Source organism: Herpailurus yagouaroundi, unplaced genomic scaffold (assembly GCF_014898765.1).
Source record: "Herpailurus yagouaroundi ecotype Mexico unplaced genomic scaffold, PumYag 250, whole genome shotgun sequence".
Taxonomy (NCBI): domain Eukaryota; kingdom Metazoa; phylum Chordata; class Mammalia; order Carnivora; family Felidae; genus Herpailurus; species Herpailurus yagouaroundi.
Genome location: NW_024412467.1, coordinates 346,221 through 361,970, shown reverse-complemented (window position 1 = coordinate 361,970; position 15,750 = coordinate 346,221). Strand labels below are relative to the sequence as shown.

The following is a 15,750-nucleotide window of genomic DNA, read 5'->3' as shown; positions in this document are numbered from 1 at the left end:
TCAACCTTTGAAAAGGCAACACTGGGGAAATCTTCAAGGCCTCAGATTTGGCAATGGATTGTTAGGTATGACACCAGGGCTCAAGCAACAAAACATAGATAAAGTAGACTTCGTTAACATCAAAAGCAATCGTGCTTCAAAGGACGCTATAAAAAATGCAACCAAACAGCTAGAGGAAAAGATTTGCAAATCATATACCGGATAAGGGACTTGCATCTAGAATGTATAAAGACCTTTACAACTCCAGGGAAAGACAAATAGTTCGTGAAAAAATGAGCAAAGTAACACAAATAGACTTTTCCCTAAGAAAGATATACAGATGGCCATTAAGCACACGGGAAAATGTTGGCTGTCATTAGGCATTTGGGAAATGCAAATCAAAACCCCAGTGACATACCATTTCACACCTATCAGGATAGCTTTAATGAAAAGGCCATGTAATAACAAGTGTTGGGGAGGATATGGAGAAATCTGAACCATCACACACAGGGGAGAATGGAAATGGTGCATTCATGTGGGAAAACAGTCTGGCCGCTCTTCAAAAGATTAAGCATCGACCTACCATATGGCCCAGCAATTCTAGGTATACAAACAAGATACAGGAAAACATGTACATAAATAACAATGATGGCAAAACTCACATTATTTTGAAGTACACGTAGTGAAAACTAAAAGCTCTCTGCAACCCACGAGTTCAGCTCTTCAATTTCTACGCACAGCAGGAAGCCGAAGCCAGGTCTGGTGGAACCTTCCAGAGGGCAAATATATGCACGTGCACCGCCTTTTCACCTTTTCTGGTTTTTAAACATCGTAGCTATCACATACAATTCTGCAGTGAATGTTGAAGGCCGTTCCAGTCGTGGGACGTAGCCCGTCCAGCCTCCCCAAAGGCTGACTCGTTCCAACAACTCATCAGAACAAGGAGTCCCTTCAGTTCTGAGGAGAAAGTCTTACTTGCCAATATGGTGCCGCAGTATGGTAGTCATCCAGATGACATTAAGGAATAGGAAGGATTTGACTACAAGTGCACTTTCTGGTATGCAACGTGATCTTCACCAACAGAACCAAGCTTCAGCACGGCTATTTACTTTAACAAGGGACAGCTCTGTCATGTAGTCGTGGCCGAGTGGTTAAGGCGATGGACTAGAAATCCATTGGGGTTTCCCCGCGCAGGTTCGAATCCTGCCGACTACGGAGCGACTCCCTCCGGAATATTTTGACATCTTGTAGGTTACTTTGAAACCCTCCGCAGCTGCAAGTTCAAGAGAAACAGGAACTGAACCCAAACTGTAAACAATGCATCCTCATTCACTAAAACCCCCCTGTTTTGTTCTTGGGATTACCGGGCCTGTGATGGAGCCTCTCAATCTGGCCAGAGAAAAAGAAATCATAATTACTGTATTATCCAGTAGGTTTGACCTGAGTCCTAATGCTTCATTTTCTCCCAGAAGAGTCCAAATTTCAGGGATACCTTGGTGGTTCCTGCTTGAAGGTCACTCTTTCAGAAAGATGAAAAGCTAGTGGGAGTGCTTTCTTCTCCATGGAATTGTTACCCTTAGGCAATTTTTGCAGACCAGCTGTATCATTAATATCCCCCAATACGCTCATGTTTTCATGCATCTGTGCAGGCTGATCTGGAGTTTCAGGCTGGCTTACCACAACCCCAGCCTGGGTAAGGGGTAAGGAAAGAAGCACCAGAAGTAAATGTTATCCGAAGACAGTAAAATCATTTGCTTCCGTGTCACTGGAAAATAAAGTCTGGAACAAAGCTGTAATCAACTGACAGAAAGTATGTTTTCTTTGCATATTAAGAATTCCAATATTGGGGCGCCTGGGTGGCTCAGTTGGTTGAGTGACCGACTTCTCAGCTCAGGGCGTGATCTCGCGGTCCATGGGTTCGAGCCCCACGTCGGGCTCTGTGCTGACAGCTCAGAGCCTGGAGCCTGCTTTGGATTCTGTGTCTCCCTCTCTTTCTGCCCCTCCCCCATTCATGCTCTGTCTCTGTCTCAAAAATAAATAAACATTAAAAATTTTTAACAAAAAAAGAATTTCAATATTTAAAATATTTTAAAAATAATAATCATGATATGAATCTCAAATGATATTGGGATCCACGCAGTAAAAAAAGTGTTTTCCATCTAATTGCTTGAGCTCTTCGATTTGCCTCCCCAGTGGAATGAGTTTTTGCATAACTTTCCAGAGTTACATGTGTGTATAATGTTCAGTCCACTGTATACTCTTAAGTGAAGGGTAGCAAATTCGTACAGAGTGTTCATCTTGGTTATTTCTTTCCCTTAACAATACATACTGACCCATGGAAATATGCCCAACTGATTTCTGAACAGTAGCGTAGGGGGAAAAATTCAACAGAAGAGGGAGCCTTCAATACTTGGTCCTCGAGTAGCTGGCATCCGTAGGCCAAAAACCCCAACAAAAACCAAAACCAAAACCCACATCGACCTAAATCTCATTCTGTACACAAAAATTAACTTAAAATGAATCACAGACTAAAATGTAAAATTCTAAAACTTTTAGAAAACAACATAGCAAATTTTTCAGGATCTAGGGTCAGGCAGACTCCTTCGACTTGGTACCAAAAGCTGAATCCTCAAAAGGAAAAGAGATAAATCAGACCTCTTCAAAATTCACAGCTTTTACTCTGCAGAAAGACGCTACGAAGCAGTTGAAAAAACAAGCTACAAATCGGGAGAAATATTTATAACCCACATATCTGGCCAAGGACAGTATCTAGAACATCTACACAGAATTCTCAAAACCGGACAGACCAGGAAAGAAAACCAACACTTTAGTTAGAAAGTCGATAAAAGACATGAGAGACATTACACCTATGATAATATACGGATGGCAAATTAAGTACAGGAACAAAATGTTCAACTTCCTTAGCTGTCAGGAAATACAAACTAAAACCACAATAAGGTATCACCCTCCACTTGTCAGAATGGCTAAACCCAAAATAATGACAACACTCGATTCTGGCGAGGATGTGGGAAAACTAAATCCCTCCTACACTGATGGTGGGAACGTAAAATGGTAAAGTGACTCAGGAAAATGGTTTGGTAGCTTCTTAGAAAAGTAAACATGAAATTTTCAGATAATCCAGTAATCGCACTCTCGGGTATTTATTCCAGAGAAATAGGAACCTATGTTCCTACAAAGATCTTTATGTAGTTTTTCTTACAGCATCTTTATCCAGACTAGCCCCAAACGGGAAACACAGGTAGGTGAATGTCTGAACAGCTAATGATGTATCCACACTGTGACATATGCTTCCAGTACAAAGGAAGAGACTACAGATACGTGTGTCCACTTGGATGAATTTCCAGGGACTTGTGTGGAAAAGAAGCCAATCTCAAAAAGTTATATATTGTGTGATTCCACTTCTACAACATCCTGGGAAAGACTCACTTAGATGAAGAATCAGCTTCTGGTTTTCTGGTCTTAGGGAGGGAAGTACTGGGAGAAGATGGGGGGGGGGGAGTCTCACTGCCACGAAGCCACACGGGCTTGGGGTGCTGGCTACTGTGAATCTGCACGTGATAAACTGCATAGAGGTGAACGTACTCACACAAAAGTGAGTACAACTGGGGAGATGAGAATAAGACTTGGAGGGCTGTATCAATGTCGATATCCTGCTGGTGATGTGATGAGCCCGGATGTTACCATGGGGGGAAACTCGGGTAACGTGTTCTCTCTCTAGCATTACTTACAACTCAGTGAGTCTGGAGTTACATGGAGTAAATACATAGATTTACATATATTATGCATGTGTAATTCACATCACTACAAACGAACATGCCTCATTCACACGATCACCTGCAGAATATTCCATTATATATGCGTTCCACAGCTTAAAGAATCAAAAACTATTTCATTTAGAGTTTTGAAATCTTCTTTTTTTTGTATCATTACAAAAGAGCTTTTTATTAGAGGTGTAGTTGCCAGGTAGGTCTAGAATGTAAAGAATCCAGAAGCTTCTGGCTCTGCTGTTTTATTAGTATAGGCTACATGTTTAACCTTCTTCGGTCTGTATTTCCCTCAAAATGTTTTTGTGTGTGTGTGTGTGTGTGTGGATAGTGTAATTTTTTTTAATTTTATTTTTTAATTTCTTTTTTTAAATTTACATCCAAATTAGTTAGCATATAGTGCAACAACGATTTCAGGAGTAGATTCCTTAGTGCCCCTTATCTTTGTATTGCACACAATTTCACAGCGAACGTCTCCGCGTTGTCCATCATTCCTCACAGAGTTTGATTCAGAGTCCGTCTGAACCTTCCATCAGGGTTTGTCCTGGTTTGGAGGGTAGCTCCCTGGTTGCCCTCAGAGGCTGACAAAGCAGGAAGCTGGAGATTAAATCAAACCGAGTCTCGTCAACCCGGGGACAAAGCACAACGTGCCCATTTGTCATGAGAGCAAAGGGTCATCTATTGGACCCATTATGTCAAAGAGTCAGGAGTTTGGGCTTCGAACGTACATTTTACTGTGTTCTTTCACCTCACTGGGAGAGAGTCAAAGTTGAAGACAGTTGCTTCATCCCGGTGAGTGATCTTGCTGGATCTCCGTCTAGTTCTCATTTAGCTGCAGGAATTTCCATCTCCCGTGTTACATACGAAACAAGCAATCTGCTAGAGCCTGATTCTCCCTGCAGCTAAGTTTTCCACCTGAAAAGTTGAAGAAAGACGAAGACAGAGGATCCTCGAGTCTAAGATACACGCACCCCACTGCCAGAGGGATGGGTGGGTGGGGACATCTCAAGACGCAGCTGCTGGAGTGGGGGCTGAGGAGCAGACCAGAGAACTCAGTCAGGTCAGGGAGAAGTAGAGCGTCTTGACTCGCACTGTCAATCCTGAGGGCGAAAAACCGGGCTCCCTCTAGACATAAAAATGTAAGTTTCAGCCCTTCTAGTGCAGTCCAGAGACGGTGTCACAGGCTTGAAATTAGCACTTTGAATCAAAGCAGAAAACCGGGCGGCCAGTCCAGCTAAGAACAGGGGCCCCCGGAGTCTGGCTTCGCTTGACAGAATTGAGGAGCGCGGGCCAAGTCCCGCATTTCCACGGTCTTTTTTGGAAGTCTTGGTTCGACCCTTGCAATTTCCCCGGAGAGCATTCGGGAGTCCAAGTGACCGACGTACAGGTGCAGAGGCCGCGTGACCCTCTTCCGGCAGGAGGGGGCCGCGTCCCGTTCCTGCTGGCGGGGGTCAGCCGTAGAAGTGACGGAACGTTCCGTCCCGGGGGGGTCCACACAGGGTCTGCGCTTCTGTGGCAGGCAAGAGGGAACGGGGCAGAAAGTACGAGAATGTGCCCGAGAAGGTGCGCACCCTGCAGAATTCGGAAGGGAAGCGAAGGGGGTGAAGGAGGAAACCAGTCGGCGCCTTCAGGGGTTGGCAGGTGCCACAAACCGCGCCTGTATCGGGGGAAGCGCGTCCCCGGTTTGGGTAAAATCGCCTCGGAGAGGGCCCGCCTCTGCCCCGGGAGCTGGCCTGTCGGGTTTCTTCAAACGCCCGCAGCCTTGGCAGCCTGTAGAGTCGCTAGGGCCTTCTGGGCTAGGTCACCCGTCTGTCGGTGCCCGAGGGCCAAGACCCCGCAGGTAGAAACGGACCTGTCGCGCAGCCCCACGTCTGACCGCGGAGCGCGGTGCGCGGGGGTGGGGGTGGGGGCGCTTCCAGAGCTGGGTGCAGGTGGCTCTGAACCCCGCGATGGGGGCTTGGAAAGGGGGGGGGGTGACTTTGGGGTCTCCAATAACGGAGAGCGGCCGAGCGAATGAGACCTGCGCGGACGCGCGGGCAGGGGTCACGAAAGGTAAAACAGAGCCCGGGACCACGTTAGCGGATAAATCCGAGTGCGCGGCAAGAAGGAAGAGGAGAAAGGTGATGGGGTGGAGGACCAGGAGCGAATCCCAAGGAAGGGGCTTTGCCCGAGCCCTGGTGTGGAGAGCTGACATCCTCGCCATCATCACTCCCAGCGCAGGCGGGTGACGGGCGACCTCGCAGGGAGAGGACTGGAGGTCCCTGAGGGTCTGCGCGGCGAGGACACGTCGGGAGTGGCGTGTTGGGCTGGGAAGAGAGTGAAACGCGGAGCAGAGACGGAGGGAGGGAGGGAGAGCGGGGGGACGGAGCGTAGCAGCACGCGGGTCAAGCAGGTAGGAATCGGGATAGGAAAGCCAGCGATGGCCTCGCCAGACGAGCAGAGTGGCGCAGCGGGAGCGTGCTGGGCCCATAACCCAGAGGTCGATGGATCGAAACCATCCTCTGCTAAGCTCGCTTATTGCTGCCCGCGAGCGCGGGGTCTGCTTCCCAAGCACCCCCAGGGCGGAGGCCCCTCCCGGGGAAGGATCTCCCGGCTGCCCTGCTCTCTCTTTCTCAAAGCTCACGGAATAACGGCAAACCCTCCCAGCCTTTTATTTTTCCGGCACCTCGACTCCCGGTCTGCCGGCTGGACTCGGGCTCAAACCTAAAGAGTCACAGGGGCCTTTCGTGAGCTCGGCCGCGCCCCTACTTCCCGCGCCGCCGGGCCCTGGCGGCCTTGGCTTGGGACGCCGCGGAGGGGACCCTCGGGGGAAAGGGAGCTGACCCTGGGAGGAGCGGGGCTGACCCTCGGCGGAGCGGAGGTGACCCTCGGAGAGAGTGGGGGTTCAGGGCGGAGGGAGGGGAGGTGACGCTCCCGGGGGCGCCCGTAGGAGAAGCCCCCGCAATAGCGGGAATCCGTACGCGTGGGGAGCGGGGCGGCGGGACGCGGTGCCGCGGCTCCCGGGGGAGGAGGTGCTGGCGGGGGCGGGTGGGCAGGGGGAGACTGCGGGCAGGGGGAGGGTGGGGCGGGCGCCGGCGGACACCGGGGCCCGCAGAAGAGGACGCGGGGCCGCGCGGCGGGAGCGGACGGAAAAGGACCGGGACGCGGGCGGGCGGCGGGTTCGCGGGCGGGAACCGCTCGCAGAAGTGGCCCCAGCGTCCGCCTCGCTTCCGGGCCGGGACGCGCGGGACCCGAGACGTGCGCGCCCCAGACGGCCGCGCCCCCGCCCTGCGGCCCCTGACTCCGGGACCCCCTCCCCGCGCGCCTCCCCGCACGTACCGGCCCGATCCCGGTCTCGGTGAGAAGCCCGGCTCCCCGGGGCCCGGGTGAAGTCTCCCGACTCGGGAAGGACGCGCTGTTCCGTCACCGCAGCGGCCGCGCCGTTGAGGCGGGAGGGGGCGGACTTTTAGCCGGAAGTCTAGGGGGCAAATTCCCGCGTTTCTCCTTCCGTGTCTGTTCACGAGCCGCGGCGCAGCCCCCGGAGGATGAGGAGCGGGGCAAGCTGCGGGTCCGGCTGTGGTTGCACCCCTTCTGTGCTCAGGGCTCTGTGAATTCCAGGTCCGGCTCCCGGGGGAACGCCGCACCTACCATCTTCCCCGGCTCGGGGAGAAGTCCCCTGCGGACCCCGCGGCCACCTCCCGGGAGGACACGCTGCCGTCCGAGCGGGGCTGGGACCGCGGCGGACACGGGAGCATCGCGAAGCCTGGCTGCTCCTCGGGGACAGGGACACACCTGCAGGACTGTGGCCGAGCGACTTGTGCAAAAGTGCATGGAAACACGGCGCGCGCGCCTCCTGTCCGGGCAAGCGCGGAGTCTTCCCGCCGCCCCAGAGAGGACCGGGTCGCTGCCTTCCCGGCTCAGGCGGCGACAATAGGATGGCCCCCCGGTGGGGGGCGGGGCGCCGTAGTCGGCAGGATTCGAACCTGCGCGGGGAGACCCCAATGGATTTCTAGTCCATCGCCTTAACCACTCGGCCACGACTACATGGGCGCTCCGGACCTCATTAGCATAAGTAGCCGTGAGGCCCGCAGGTGTCAGGGGCGGGGGCAGGGGGCAGGGACAGGCGTCAGGGGCTCGCATCTTCCACCAGGAAGCGCATTTCCTGTTCCCGTCTCTTCCCGTTGCACATCAGCGGGGCGAATTGGCGGAGTCACGCGTCCTTGTGGTGAGCTCGGGAGGACCCCTGCCTCGGGCGGCCTGCCGGAAGGGGCTGGGGCAGGACACCTCCCGGGAGCCCAGCTCCCTGCGCGGCCAGCTGCCGAGGGGACCCGGGAGACGCGCAGCAAACCCGCACGGGCTGTAGCATCGGGCCGCGGCTCCGTGAGGACAGCGACAGGCTGTGCGGAGGTCCAGCCCCAGCAGGTCCAGGGGTTCCCGAAGGATGAACGTCGTGGGCGAAAATAACACATGGACGCAGACAACAGCAGTGGGTTCGACCGGCGGCTTTATTGTGGCAAACGTGGCATTATATTTGTTAGCAAATTCCTTGTAGCCGCGTTATCTATGTTTCTAGGCATTACCTAATTCTAAAACTGTTCCTTTGTGTGATCACCCATAAAGGAACAACATAGTTATTTTCTTGTAACGTTCCCTCCTGCCCTTTCAAGGTCATCTAGCTCTCGACACCTCAAGTGGAACGTTTACAGGGATAGGACTTTTTAATTGTTTCTTTGAACCATTTGCAGTATAAGGAACAAAGGTTTTCGCTTTGGTCTGGGGTGCAGGGAGGGAGCCAAGAGGGCCCTGGGAACCCACGGCCTCATGTGCTCCCAGAGAAACAATGTATACCTAGGAACTAATGAACCATTCTGTACCTTAACCCACCAGGTCCAGTTACCATCTGGAACGCCTCCTGGGGTTGGAGCAATTTGTATCCATAGATATGTTTCTTTGTTGCCATAGTGGGGATTTCGAACCCATTTGCCCCCTCCTTGGCTGGGAAATACATGGGCCCATCCTTCCTTTAGGTAGAGGAGTCTTTATAGGGGGTGGCAAGGGCTGGATGTGGGGCCGCACAATTTCCCTGCGGAATCTTATTTCTTTTCCCAATGGTTCTTTTCCCGGGAGGCCTGGTGTGGGCAATTCCCCAACCGACAAATCCCCGGGTACTTTCATTGGTAGGGGGGCTGCCCTGACCAACGCTAAGGCCAAATTACATGAAAGCGGGAGCATGAGAAGCTTCACTTATCCGTCCACCGCCCGGGCCCTGCCATCAGGCTGGTTGGATAGCTCGGCTTCCGGCGAGGCTGGACAACTCCAAGTGACCAACCGTTTTCAAGACGAGTGTTGGGTTCTGCACATAGTGGAAGATCCGGCGGTCGTCTCCCCGAAAACCCACACCCGTCTGATTTAAAAGACTGTCTGGCTGCACCCGTGTGCGGAGATCACCCTGGCACAGGCCTCCAATAAAGCCGTTCCTCAAACCTTCAAAACATGAACATGTATACAAATGTAAGAGGCTTCTAAAACTGTCCCCCATCTCACTGTTCCTTCAACATCATCTTTTAAAAATTCGTTAATTTTGCCAGTCGCCGACTGGCGCCGATGTTTTGAGGAACAAGTTCAAGGTAATTACTTTCACTGTGCATTGCAGGCAACGAGGCAGATAATTAATCCAAGAACCCTTTGAGGCAAATGTCAACTCTCGGGTAATATCAATAAATAACCAACAAATCAATACAATGCGTCCCTCTGCTATTCACTTGTAAGACTGGATCACTTCGCGCTGCAGGAAGCAAACAGAAGGTTCGCTCCTGACTCCGCAAGCCGGAAGCCAGCAGCGGAAACATCGTGAAGTGTCCCTCCCTTCCTCTCAGTGTTTCACTGGCGAAAAGGTTGCCTCACTGAGGTCATGTTAATTGCACATTGCTCTTGTTAGTGAATACGTGTTATGTCATAAACGTTTTCCCAGGACGATTACAGAAACCTCCCAAATTTCTGTTTAGCGGCCTTTATTGATCTGTTAGGCAGATGAAGCAAAAATATTTAAACATTTCATCCATTTTTAATACCTTTTTAAACCTATCACAACGGGAAATGAAAAGGTTTGTGTGCAGTACACGCTCTTTGTTAAGTTCATTTCCCTAGGACGGCGCTCCTCAAAGCTCAGTGGGCATCAGGTCCTCCCTCCTGGGCTCCCTCCTGGGCTCCCTCCTGGATTCCCTTCCGGATTCCTTTTTGGGCTCCCTCCTGGGCTCCGTCCTGGGCTCCCAAGCACCCTGTGACCCTGTGACCGCGGTGTCCGCGAAGGGCGGCCGCTGGGGGTCGGCTCCGGTGCTGCGGGCCTCGGACATTCGAGTGGTTTGTGCCGGAGCCTTTTTCTGACCCGCCACGAGGCCGCGGGTTCTCGGTTTGCCCTGCACGGTGGACGGGCTCCTTTGTTCCGGAGGGCGAGGCCCGCGAATCTTCCCGGCTGTCGCCCGGCCCCACTCCTTGGGGCGCGGCACGCATCCACTCTCGGGTCACCCCAGGCGAGCAGGTAGTCGTGGCCGAGTGGTTAAGGCGATGGACTTGAAATCCATTGGGGTCTCCCCGCGCAGGTTCGAATCCTGCCGACTACGGTTTTACCAGGAACAGTCTGGATTATTCTCCCGCGTACCCACACCCGCAGATGAAGGTAACACACCCCGTTCCCCACCCGCGGGGGCTGCTTCCTCAAGTGCGGGCGGCGCCCTGCTCGGCTCCACTCGCCAAGTTGGCATGATGCATGCACCCGACTTCCTCAGACTCCAGCCCCCACTGTGGGAAGTCAGGATCCCTGAAAAGTAGTGACTCTGGTAGCTCGCTACGGATCACTTTGTGCCGAGAAGACAGGAGCGAAGCAGGAGCCCCGTGAGATTTTTATTTCCACTTAATCGATGAAGAAACTGCTCAGGGCCGCACAGTGAGGCGGTATGGTCGCGGACTTCCGGGTGGGTTGATGGGCCGGGGCGCTCACAAGGTCCTCAGGAGACACTCCTAAAACGCTCAGGTTGCTCGCAGCTTCAGAGGCAGATTTGTTAGCGCCCCCAAATCACAGTAGGTCCTCTTTTTCAGGCCCGTACTGCACCCCGGCGTTCCAAGGACTTGGCGCGTCTTATTTGTCGATGTTTACACCAGGTCGTCAGAGATCCCGCCAGACAAAATAGGTTTGTATCCTGGTCTCAGGACTGGGAAGCCAGAGGGCGAGCCCCGCACCCAACCCCCCAGCAGCTGTTCGTCGCCCCTGCCCCTGCCGGGGGTTCAGACCCGCGCCTGCCTCCACCGCTGAGTCACTGTTCTGGACTCGTCCTCTCCGGCGATAAGACCACAAGAGTGGTGCGACCTAAGGTCCTGGATTTGGCCTGGGATGGAATATTGCTGCCCGTTGAGTGTTCGGTGCTCGTGTTTTCCCTGATGCCGGAAGCATCACCCCTCAGTACGTGGGTGGGGGGGTGGGGGTTCGCCTATATCCGAGCGGGGCATTTCTTCACAGCGCGCAAAGAGTTTCCCACCCAGCAGACCTTTTCCGCTCCTGAACCCCAGAGCCTGACGCCGGGACAGACTTTTCCAACCAACAGGATTTGGATGTAGAGTCGAAGACTGGTGGTTTGAGAGAAAGGCGAGAGCTGTTTTGGCCCCAGAGATGGGGAGGAATTGGAATTAAGGCACATATATTGGAGGGAAGGAGACTTCTAAACTCTGCAAAGCCCCCGATCGACATATTCCTTAGAATTAATGCTTCCATGCTGCTGCAGAGAGAGACCCCAAAGCAGATTCTTCTGTCCCTACTCCCTTCTCCTCTAGCACGTTCAGGGGATGAAAGCGTTACGGCGGGTTTCACAAATGATTAGGAGAAACAAACAGTGATTAAGAGGCTTATGAGTTCAGGTCCGGAAGAAAGACAGGAGTGAACTTGTGGGTGAGAAGACCCGGTGGGGGATGGAGCTGGGGGGGGGGGGGGGAAGGTGACTGAAAGTTATATGGCTTTGAGGATAAATGATTATTTAGGGAGTCACTAAAAAGATCACCTTAGGGGCGCCTGGGTGGCGCAGTCGGTTGGGCGTCCGACTTCAGCCAGGTCACGATCTCGCGTGATCTCGCGTGATCTCGCGTGAGTTCGAGCCCCGCGTCGGGCTCTGGGCTGATGGCTCAGAGCCTGGAGCCGGTTTCCGATTCTGTGTCTCCCTCTCTCTCTGCCCCTCCCCCGTTCATGCTCTGTCTCTCTCTGTCCCAAAAATAAATAAACGTTGAAAAAAAAAATTAAAAAAAAATAAAAAAAGATCACCTTATTGCTAAGGGCAAGAATCATCCTGGAAGCAGCCTTCCCCAGAATGACACCCAACAGTGTGAGACAGTGGGGGGAACACCGACAAGATCCTCAGGGAAGCATAATGTAAGTCCAGGATTTTACATCAGCTGAGATGTATTTTGGGTCATTTAAGAATGTGTATTCCCACCAAAAAGGATTAGGCGACATTTAACAGGCATAGATCCACACATAGCTATATGGATGAATCTGGAAAAAAAAAAAATGAAAGCTTCAGGAGCAGAATGAGACATATAGCAAAATATGATACGGAAGATAAAATCAAATACGCAAACATACTGACATCTGTTTTGCAGGAACGCATTTGAGTAAAACTGTAAACATTAGATGCTTTTAAAGTTAGCCTTATAGGGGTGCCTGGGTGGCTCAGTTGGTTGAGCGTCCGGCTTTGGCTCTGGTCATGATCTCATGGTTCATGAGTTTGAGCCCCACGTCAGGCTCTGTGCTGACAGCTCAGAGCCTGGAGCCTGCTTTGATTTTGTGTCTTCTCTCTCTGCCTCACCCCTGCTCATGCTGTCTCTCACTGTCTCTCAATAATAAATAAACATTAAAAAAATTTTATTTTAAAGTTCACTTTGTAGAGTAGATTCGAGGGAGACCATTATGGAGATAAAACAATCAATCAATTAAGACATGGTCTTTACAGAGACTAATTTACAACCAAGATTGTCTGAAAATCTGACAGGTGTTTCAAATCATTGTAATCTTTGAGACACATTTATGTACATATACATATATATTATATTAGATAAAATTTAATGGATGAAAAATAATGACTAAAAGTTAGAATGACAGAAACTTCAAAATGTCGACAGTATTGCAGGGCTATCCAAGGCCTGTGAGCCGACAGTTGGAAATTATGGAGCTATTTTGGACACAAATCTGTCACCGTGTAATTAAATAAAAGACAAACATAGCACAGGATCCAACTTTTCATTGTGTCTATGCTACATATCCCACAAGTCTGTGGAAGGTATCCATGACTATGTTCAGCTTAGTGGCGTTAACAGGGGTGGGATTTTTAATCAGTCTGTTTGTCTGCGACTTGGTGAGTCGATACGACTGAGTGGACGCACACTGAGGTCCGAGACAGTGAGAGGAAGTTACACAGTAAATGTAAACAACACGTGTGGAGCACTTTACTGTTCGTATAAAATAACAAAACAACACATGCAAACAGAACAACAAACATTCAGACAAAAAGTTGCAGAGTCTGGGGGTGGGGGTGAGGGGGGAAATGTCACAGGGCACCTAGCAAAATAATTGCTCCTGGAGTCAGAAGGCATAGAATATTGTAGTGTGAAAGGGAAATATCAACCCATCCAGCTAAAAAAAAAAAAAAAAAAAAAAAAACAAAAAAAAACTGTATATAGACCAACAATGGTAATGTGCTTTGAACTGTGGAATGTAATTAAGTTAAATGCCTGGTTGGAAATCCAAAAACAAATTGCAACTCTTTGACGTTACCTGGATAGGGTCTATGCCCTCCTACCTGACCCAGGAACATACCTGTAGTGGGGCACGCTGGGCCGATCACCCGTGGCAGGGAGGGAGAACTCCCCCCAGAGGGATCAGGAGGTGTCTCAGGGGAAAGGATGCTGGAAATAATTTTTCTAGAATTTGGGCTTTGGCCGGGTGCTTTGGGGGAGGCTCCCGAGTAGCAGGGTTCTGCTCTGGATTAGAAACTGTCAGAAAGCAGGCGCTATTCCGTCACTAGGTATCGCAGTTGATCTTGTGAGAAGGAAGCAGATCGGAGAGAAGATAAAGCTGTGACTGGTCAGAGGTGACAGTCACTTGTTTGCATGAGGAAGAGGTTTGGTATTGTGTGTGTGGCACAGTGACCTTAGACAAAGTTGGGCCGTCAGCTGTCTGACTCATTCTATCATGGTCTCGGAGGAGGCATGTCTGATGTCGGTATTCTGGGCGATTATGTTCAATAGGAGAATGACGTGGCCTGGCCCGAGTGCCGGGTCAGCTTCTGGATGTCACAAGATACTTTATTCTCCTTTCTTTCTCTATCCAACACTTCTCTTGTGACGAAATTCTTGTTTGCCTCTTAATTTCAAAGTTGAAATTCAACATATCAAAGTTCTTGGGGGATAGGATTGGGGAATATGGACTTTGACCAAAGTCTTTGAGCCCATCTTACCATAGTTAGCATCTCATGTGGGTAATGAGGGACATTAGAACAATTTCGAATGGGGCCACCTTCAGATGGGGTGTGAGATGAACAAACTTTGAGGTGATCAGAGGTCACTGGCATGATTAATTCCACTTCAGACCATCGGTGTACTAGAAATCCCTGTACCAGCCCTAAACCTTGACCTGCAAGGGCTTAGTTTTCAGACAGTAAAATGACGTCACAGAACGTCCCAGGAAACAGATATCACAAGGGTATCATCGTAGGTGGGAGGGCATCACAAAAATGGCCCTGATTTCACTTGAAAACATCATCCTCAGTATATAATGACTGATGGGGGCACCTGGGTGGCTCAGTTGGTTGAACAACTAGCTCTTGATTTGACTCCGGTCATGATCTCATAACTGTGCGATTGTCCCCCTGCCCCCCACCAAGCCCAAGGCGCATGGAGCCTTGGAACAGACTCTGAGATGGACAGGAGGCCTGCTTGAGATTCTCTCTCCCTCTCCTTCTGCACGCCCCCCCCCCCCGTGTTAAACTCTCTCAAAAATAAAAACTATATATATTTAAATATATATACATATATAATGACTGGTTGATATCAACTGTGGTAAACTGAATTTCTACTTTCTCTGGACATATATTCATCTACTTTATGCATGCCTCCCTTCTTCTTCAATTAGTCTGAGTCTTCTCACACTTAATAAGAAACAACAGAAAGGAAAAGAGATTCCAGAATCTTTCCTCCCCTCTTCTATAACAATCAGGCGAATCCGTATGGCTACAGGTTTGAGTCAACCACGGCTGTCGGTTTTTGGTGTAGAGGAAATATCTGTTGATCGTATCCTCTTTAAGTTTTCTGATTCGGATTCATGTGGACCATTTTCTGATGGCAAAATATTTACAAGAAAGACTTAGAGTTTTACTTTTGCAGGGTAGAGACACTTTTTGCATGTTTGTCTGAACAAGAAAATTTGTGTGCCTAGGAAGGTAAGAAAGACTAAAGCAAACTTCAGTGCTGACCACACTAAGAGCAGTCCGTATCCATGGGTGACGGGGTGTATGAAGAGTAGATCCCGCATACTCTGAAGGGCGAGGGGCTGCGGCAAAGCCATAACTGGTGTTTCCCCGGCACAGACCTAGCAAAACACTCGGGATTGTGCGTATCCCACAGTCAGTGACACACCGTGAGAGAGAAAACCAAAGATGTCAAATTTTGAATGAGGGTGTGTGTTTACTCGTGGTGGCAGAGACTTCACAGAACTCATTTATTATGAAGGGCAATCTGGATATGCACGTTTGGATAAACAGTTTGCACAAAGCCACAACGGGAGAAGAAGCAGGCCGTGAACGAGACCCGGCTACGGGGACAGAATTTGCAGGGCAGGCACATTTGGAGTCAGTGATAGGTGTTGGTTGTGAGGGGGAGACCATTGCCTAACAATCTCCTACCCGCCTGGTGTCGTGATGAGACTATTTGCTGGCGTGGGATCTTCCAGTGATGAGACTATTTGCTGGCG

At 50.7% G+C, this 15,750-nt stretch overlaps 4 non-coding genes across 4 annotated transcripts; 3 read left to right on the top strand and 1 right to left on the bottom strand.

Annotated features, from left to right (window-relative positions):
- The first annotated feature begins 1,112 nt into the window (after positions 1–1,112).
- Positions 1,113–1,194, top strand: TRNAS-AGA (transfer RNA serine (anticodon AGA)). The gene has a single exon. It is a non-coding gene; the product is annotated as a tRNA-Ser (tRNA).
- A 5,005-nt stretch (positions 1,195–6,199) lies between these two features.
- TRNAM-CAU (transfer RNA methionine (anticodon CAU)) lies at positions 6,200–6,271 on the top strand. The gene has a single exon. It is a non-coding gene; the product is annotated as a tRNA-Met (tRNA).
- Positions 6,272–7,705: 1,434 nt separating this feature from the next.
- Positions 7,706–7,787, bottom strand: TRNAS-AGA (transfer RNA serine (anticodon AGA)). Its single transcript has one exon. It is a non-coding gene; the product is annotated as a tRNA-Ser (tRNA).
- A 2,494-nt stretch (positions 7,788–10,281) lies between these two features.
- Positions 10,282–10,363, top strand: TRNAS-UGA (transfer RNA serine (anticodon UGA)). Its single transcript has one exon. It is a non-coding gene; the product is annotated as a tRNA-Ser (tRNA).
- Positions 10,364–15,750: the final 5,387 nt, after the last annotated feature.